Source organism: Equus caballus, chromosome 2 (genome assembly GCF_041296265.1).
Source record: "Equus caballus isolate H_3958 breed thoroughbred chromosome 2, TB-T2T, whole genome shotgun sequence".
Taxonomy (NCBI): Eukaryota; Metazoa; Chordata; class Mammalia; order Perissodactyla; family Equidae; genus Equus; species Equus caballus.
The window spans coordinates 25755334-25761333 of NC_091685.1; positions in this window are offsets into that span (position 1 = coordinate 25755334).

Below are 6000 nucleotides of genomic sequence, written 5' to 3' on the forward strand. Positions count from 1 at the left end.
ACCTGTCAGTTCCTCAACACCTCCCTTGCTCCCATCTGGTGCCGGTGTCCCTTGAGCTGCTGTGGCCACCTGACCTCCAGTGGCCATGCCACCTGGGCCACCTGTAACCCACTGGGAGACCACCCCAGAGTACACACTGTGACTCTCTGCAGTCTTCTGTTCCTCAGCAGGGAGCTTGGCTCACCTGCATTGTGTTAGTGGATCCTGAGCCCCCAGCTCCACCAGGAGAAAAAGACGAGGACAGCCTTGCCTCTGCTTTGAGCAGCACCGCCTGAGTGCGCCAGGGCTCCGGGAGGCGAGGTGTAGAGGGTGGTACGAGCCTGCAAGCTTCCGGGGACAGCAGCCTCCTCTGTCACTCAGTCACGCAGCAAACGACTACTGCACCCCGGCCAGGCCCTCTTCTAGGCCCCAGGGGGAGAATGGAGAACAGAAACAGACAGAAGTCCCTGTGTTCATGGGCTGATGTTCCCGCCTCACTTTACTTCTTGCTGTGTGAGCCTGGACCTGTCATCCCCTCTCCCTGTGGGCCTCAGTTCCTCATCTGTTAGATGGAGAGATGATCCAGAAACGGAGGAAAAGAGAAAAATCCCCAAAGGGGTGTATGGTGTGTCCTCAAAATCCGAAAGCTGCCAGTGCTTCTTCTGTGAAGTCAAACAGGATGGAGATGTGCTGGGGCCACCCTTCCGGCCTGGCAGAGACCAAGCCCAAGGCTGAGTTTCCAGGAAGCATCTCGTCGGGAGGTGATGGTAGCGGAGGGGTTCGCAGCCCCTTCTGTGGAGTCATATGGCCCTGAGTGTGGCTCCGCACGGCCCCCTCACCTTGGACAAACTCCTTCACCCTCTGGCCTCAGCTTCCTCAACAGTAAACTGAGCAACAGCATTCTCCTCACAGAGTGGTCGCGCTGAGGGCACCCAGACAGACAGAGGGCTTGGTGTGTGGGCAGTCAGCCCCGGAGGGCTCCCTGGAGGAGGTGACAGAGGTGGATTTGCAGGGAACTTGAGGGCTGGAGGGGGCCCAGTGGTTGAGCAAAGACCTGCAGGGGAAACCTGGAAAGTGAGGTGTGTTGGGAGGGAGAGGAGAGCCGAAAAGGGGCAGAGAGGGAGCGGGAAGGAAGCAGTGCAATTAGGCTGTGGGCTCTAGGGCCAGTTCCAGTCTGATTTCCGTCTTCTTCCCTCCCCACCCCTTCCACAGTTATTAAGCATTGCCAAAAAGCCACAGCGTACACCAGGCACTGGGAATAGAATAGAAAATGCCCAGATGGTCTCTGGCCCCATGGCCCTCACAGCCTGGTGGGGAAGACAGCATTAGACGGGAAGTTGCACGGGAATCTGGCTGTGACAGCAGGATGGAGGGATCAGGGTGTGTTGCAGGGGCATGTAACAGAGGGTCCAATCAAGCCCTGGGGAGGTGGGGAGACGTCCTGGAAGAGGCGGACCTAAGTGTGGATCTAAAGGCTCTTCAGGAGTTAGGAAGGTAAAGGCGGTGGTGGGGAAGAGCATGTCAAGTGGAGGGAGCAGCATGTGCAATGGCCCTGAGGCAGGAAGGCTCCATGTGGCAGGAGAGCAGGCATGAGCAGGGAGGAGGCCCAAGATCAGCCTGGGCAGGGGCTCCATTGGGAGGGTGGTGTGAAGCCATTGAAGCGTTTTAAGTAAGATGATGGGACCAGATTCTCCAATGACAAATGGGACTTGTGCTTCTCCCACAAACACCTGGATGGGGTGTGAGGTGGGCTGTGAAGAGGCCTCAGCTGGGACGGGCAGGGGCCAGAACTCCCTATCACATGCCGGGGGAGGTGCAGGGACCCCGAGGCTGGCTCTGCTGGGTCACAGGCAGGGCGCCTGACCCACCTGTTGGGACGAGGCAGTGAGAGCTCGGGCTGGGTTCAAATCCTTACTTGTGGGAGACTGGGGAAACTGCTCATGATGGTGGCTCCGAGGGCCCCAGTGAATCCTTCCAGGGACACTGTGTGGCAGCATTAGCGTCACCCAGGTTACAAGCAATGGGACTTGTCCGAGTATGTGGAGGAGCCAGATTCCTCGGTTTGCCTGACGCAGAGGCCTTTCCTAATTACACAGCTTAGCTTTGCTGCCTGTGGTCGTGAACGTCAAGCCCCAGGTGCGTGGCAGGTGCTCCGCAGCTCCCAGGGGCCTCTCTCTCCCGCATCGTCCTTCCAGGCAGTCAGCAGGCTCACAGCTCGGCAGAGGGTGGACCTGCTCCCAGAGGAGCTGGGCCCAGGGGGCTGAGGGCAGAGTGGGCAGGGTCGGACCCCAGAGGAGGGGGCTGGTGGGGCCAGGCAGGGAGCGAGCGCCCCGCCAAGCAGACTGGGAGTTGGAGAAGGTGCTGGACGGGGAGACTGATCCGAGTCCAGAGCCAGGGAGGAGCCCACAGAGTGAGGCTGGGGGGGGCCACAGCTCAGAGGCTGAGAACTGGCGGGCCTGAGGCTGAGCTCGGGCCTCCTGCCGGCTCAGGCCCCAGTGCAGGCTGAGCCGAGGTGAGTTGGGGATCTGGGGCCTGTGGGCTGAGCCTCAGGATTTTTCATGAAAGTCACAAATGGAGGGGGGTGTTGCCTAGGACACAGCCATTGGGGGGGTGGGCTGTTTCCTGTTTCCAGCATTCCTGCTGGAGGAATTCCATGGCAGGAAGGAGTGTGCAAGACGCAGCTGGCAGGAGAAACGGTAAGTCAATCACCCGGACACTGGACCACAGGAGCCATGGGTCAGAATGGGTGAGCTGGGGCTCTTGGCTGCAAGGGAGAGGAACTCCACACCACCCAGCTTCAGCGCAGGAAGGGGCTTGATGGGATCCCGTGGCTGAAGGTGCTGGGGGAGGTGCTGTGCTCAGCCTCGTCTTCAGGCCTCTGGCTCTCTCCCTGCTTGACTCTGGTCTCCACCACAACAGCCTCACACCCAGGCAGGCCCTCTCCTGGAGACCACCCCACAGCCTTCTGCTTGCACCTTCCCGGCTCCACGTACGCAGAATTCAGCCTCACTGGCTCATATTGGGTTCTGCGCCCACCCTTGAGCCAGGGGGTTTTCCTATCCCTCGGTGATGGGTGGATCAGCCGCACGGGACCCCCGAGGCTTGAGAAGGCTGAGCAGTGGTTCCTCAAGGAGGAGGGCTGGTCATCTGATACCAGGTGTGGGGTGGGCAGAACTGACAGGTGTCCCCAGTGGTGGGGTCAGAGATGGGTGGAAGCCCTGTCTGGAATCGATCCTGTGGATCATTCTTCTCTGCAGGGGGCTGGGGCTGGGGGACCGAGCTCTTAAAGGGCCATGTTGCCAGGCTCCGAGGAAGGCGGGCCCGGCATCTTGGGGTCTGTCAAACCCAAACTCCCGCTGCTAACGCATCCCAATTCTTCCCACGTTTGCCGCGGGTCCTGTGAAATCCACCCTCTCCGTGTAATTGCCTCGTCTCTCTGCTCTCCCTTTGATTAACAGACGGTTATAAACAAGTCCCAGAAAGAAGGAAAACCGGCATCTCCCCCGGGCAGCCATGGTCTATGGGCAGAGGCGAGTTACTTTGTAATGGATATTTTTGTTTTTTTGATTTTTGTCTAGATAAACAGGACTAAACTAATTAGGATTTTTTTTCTCCTTTCTTTCCTCAGGTCTTGGACTACAATGGGAGTCTCTTGGCCCCACAGTGAATTGCTTACCAGGTTTCAATAAGGGGTTTGTCTTCGCAATTACAGTTCATTACTGGATTTACAAGGGAGGGAAGATGGCAAAGTCTGCTAAGGGGATTGTTCTGCATCTCTCCTTTTTAATTACATGATTTTCTCCTAGACCAATACGCTGTGAAAAATGCGGGGGTGGGGAGTTCCCAAGACCCCATCTGTTCCAGATGCGAATGCAATTAATACTGGAGGAGGGGGGAGCTGCTCCCCGGCTTCCTGCTGCCTGAGGATGGGCCGGGCCTCCTCTCCGAGCCGCTGTGGGGCTGGGAGGCTTGGGCATGGAGCTCGGTTGGCATCAGGGTATGATGACATGGGGAGGGGACAGCTCTGCTCATGGGGGCACGGCAACCTTTGAGCGTTTGGGGTCAGAATCAGATTTAGGCCACCCGCTGAGTTACCATGTTTTTATCCTCCACTAGATGCTGGGTGACAGGTGAACAATCTTTCATTCAAATGTCTCAGGGATACTTTTCATAAATTTGTTTCTCAAATGGGGAAACCAAGGCTGCCAGTTGTAAAGTGTCACACAGCCGGCAAGTGAGACAGCTGGGATTTGAACCCTGGAATCTCTGGCTCGAAAGTCAGGGCTCTGTCCAGACCATTGCCTCTCTGAGGTTCAGACTCACTATAATTTGGAAGGGGGTTCTAGTCCTTTCTCCGCAGGTTGGGACCATAGCAGGTTGACTCCCCTTCCTGTCTGCTTCTTTAGTTCATTCTATACACTGATACCAGAGTGATGATCCTACTGTACATATCTGATCAGGTCACACCCCTGCTCAAGAACCTTCTCTGGCTCCCTATTGTCTGCAATATAAAATTCAAATTTGGCTGGACACCATGGGCAGTGTATGATCTGGCTGATGCCCAGGCCTGTTGGACTCCAAATTTCCCACTATCCCCACTTGCCCTTTGCTGCTACCTGGTGGCCCAGTTCCCCATCTGTGAAATGGACCCCTGACACCGGGCAAGACGATCTCTAGGACTGCCTTGGACCTTGGATGTAGCAATCTTAGTGGGGCTGGAATCGCAGGCCTGAGGCTGCCATGGAGGAATCTGGCCACGGGATGGCACCATTGGCCCAGGAATGGGGTGGCCAGGCCCTGCTGGGGGACCGGGATCAGCCACTATCTCTACAAGCTGGGCTAGTTTCCCTCACTTGTGGCTCTCGGTGCACCTAATCGAATCCCCATAAACTGCCCCCTCTCTCTTGCACACACAGGCTCCCAAGGGGGCAGTGGCCTCTCTCCTGGGGCAGACCATGGATATGGGTCTCCTTGGGGATGGTCGTTATCTCCCCTCCCCAGCCGGGCCGCCCTCTCCTATTCCTTGCTCTGAGATGCTCTGGGAGGGGCCTGGGCTGGATGCATCTATTGCCTCCCAGGGCCTGTGCAGGGGCTTTGCTGGACCAGGGTGGTAGCTCTGACCCAAATGTTGGGGCTGGCTGGGGAGCTGGGTAGGAGCACCCCAATGAAATATTTTACTGTCCCCTGCCTTCGCTTGTTTCTATGGGGAAACGGCTCAGGCCCATGTCCCCAAATCCAGACATAAGTGTTTCTGAGCCAAGATAACTGCAGCCTGGAGGCGGGAGGGGGATATCAGAGACCCCGAAGTAGAGATGACTGAGGGTCCCCAAGAAGCCCACTCCAGCATCCTGGAGAGAACAGGGACTCTGCAAGGCAAACAGCTGCGGCGAGTCCGGGCGCTGACCCTGACGTGCTGCGTGGCTTCGGGCACATGCCCGCCCCTCTGGGTCTCAGTCTGCTCACCTGGCAAATGGGAAGAACAGTCCCCACCTTGCTGGGGCAAGGGGCTATGACATGAGACAGTGTGTCAGTGCCGGGCGCAGGGGGGCGGCCCACGATGCTCAGGACGGGAGCCGCGTCCTCGTCGGGTCTGGGTCCAGGCGCCACCTCAGGTCACAGGCCTCCCAGCAGGGCTTCCAGGAGGAGACGGCACCCCCGCCCGATCAAGCCCTGTCCTTTCCTCTCTCCTCGAAGACCTGCTGACAGGCCAGGGCTGTCCCTCCGTTGCCCCTCAGTTCACAGGACCCGAAGGGGGTCCTTTTGTCTGTCCCCCTCCTCGTGAAGTGCGAGTGGCTGCCCTACTCGGTGGTGGGGCCAGGAATCTGGGGTCTGAAGGGTGATGGTCTAGAGAGCAGCCTCTCTGCCCGCGCCCAGGCCTGGGAGCCAGGCGTGGCCGCGCCCTCGGCCCTCTGTGACCCCGGCGACTCCTTCACCTTTCTGAGCCTCATTTCACTGACGGTGCCTTGGTCTGTGCCGGGCACGCAGTGGGTACCTCATCCGTATGAGCCGACCCTGAAGCGC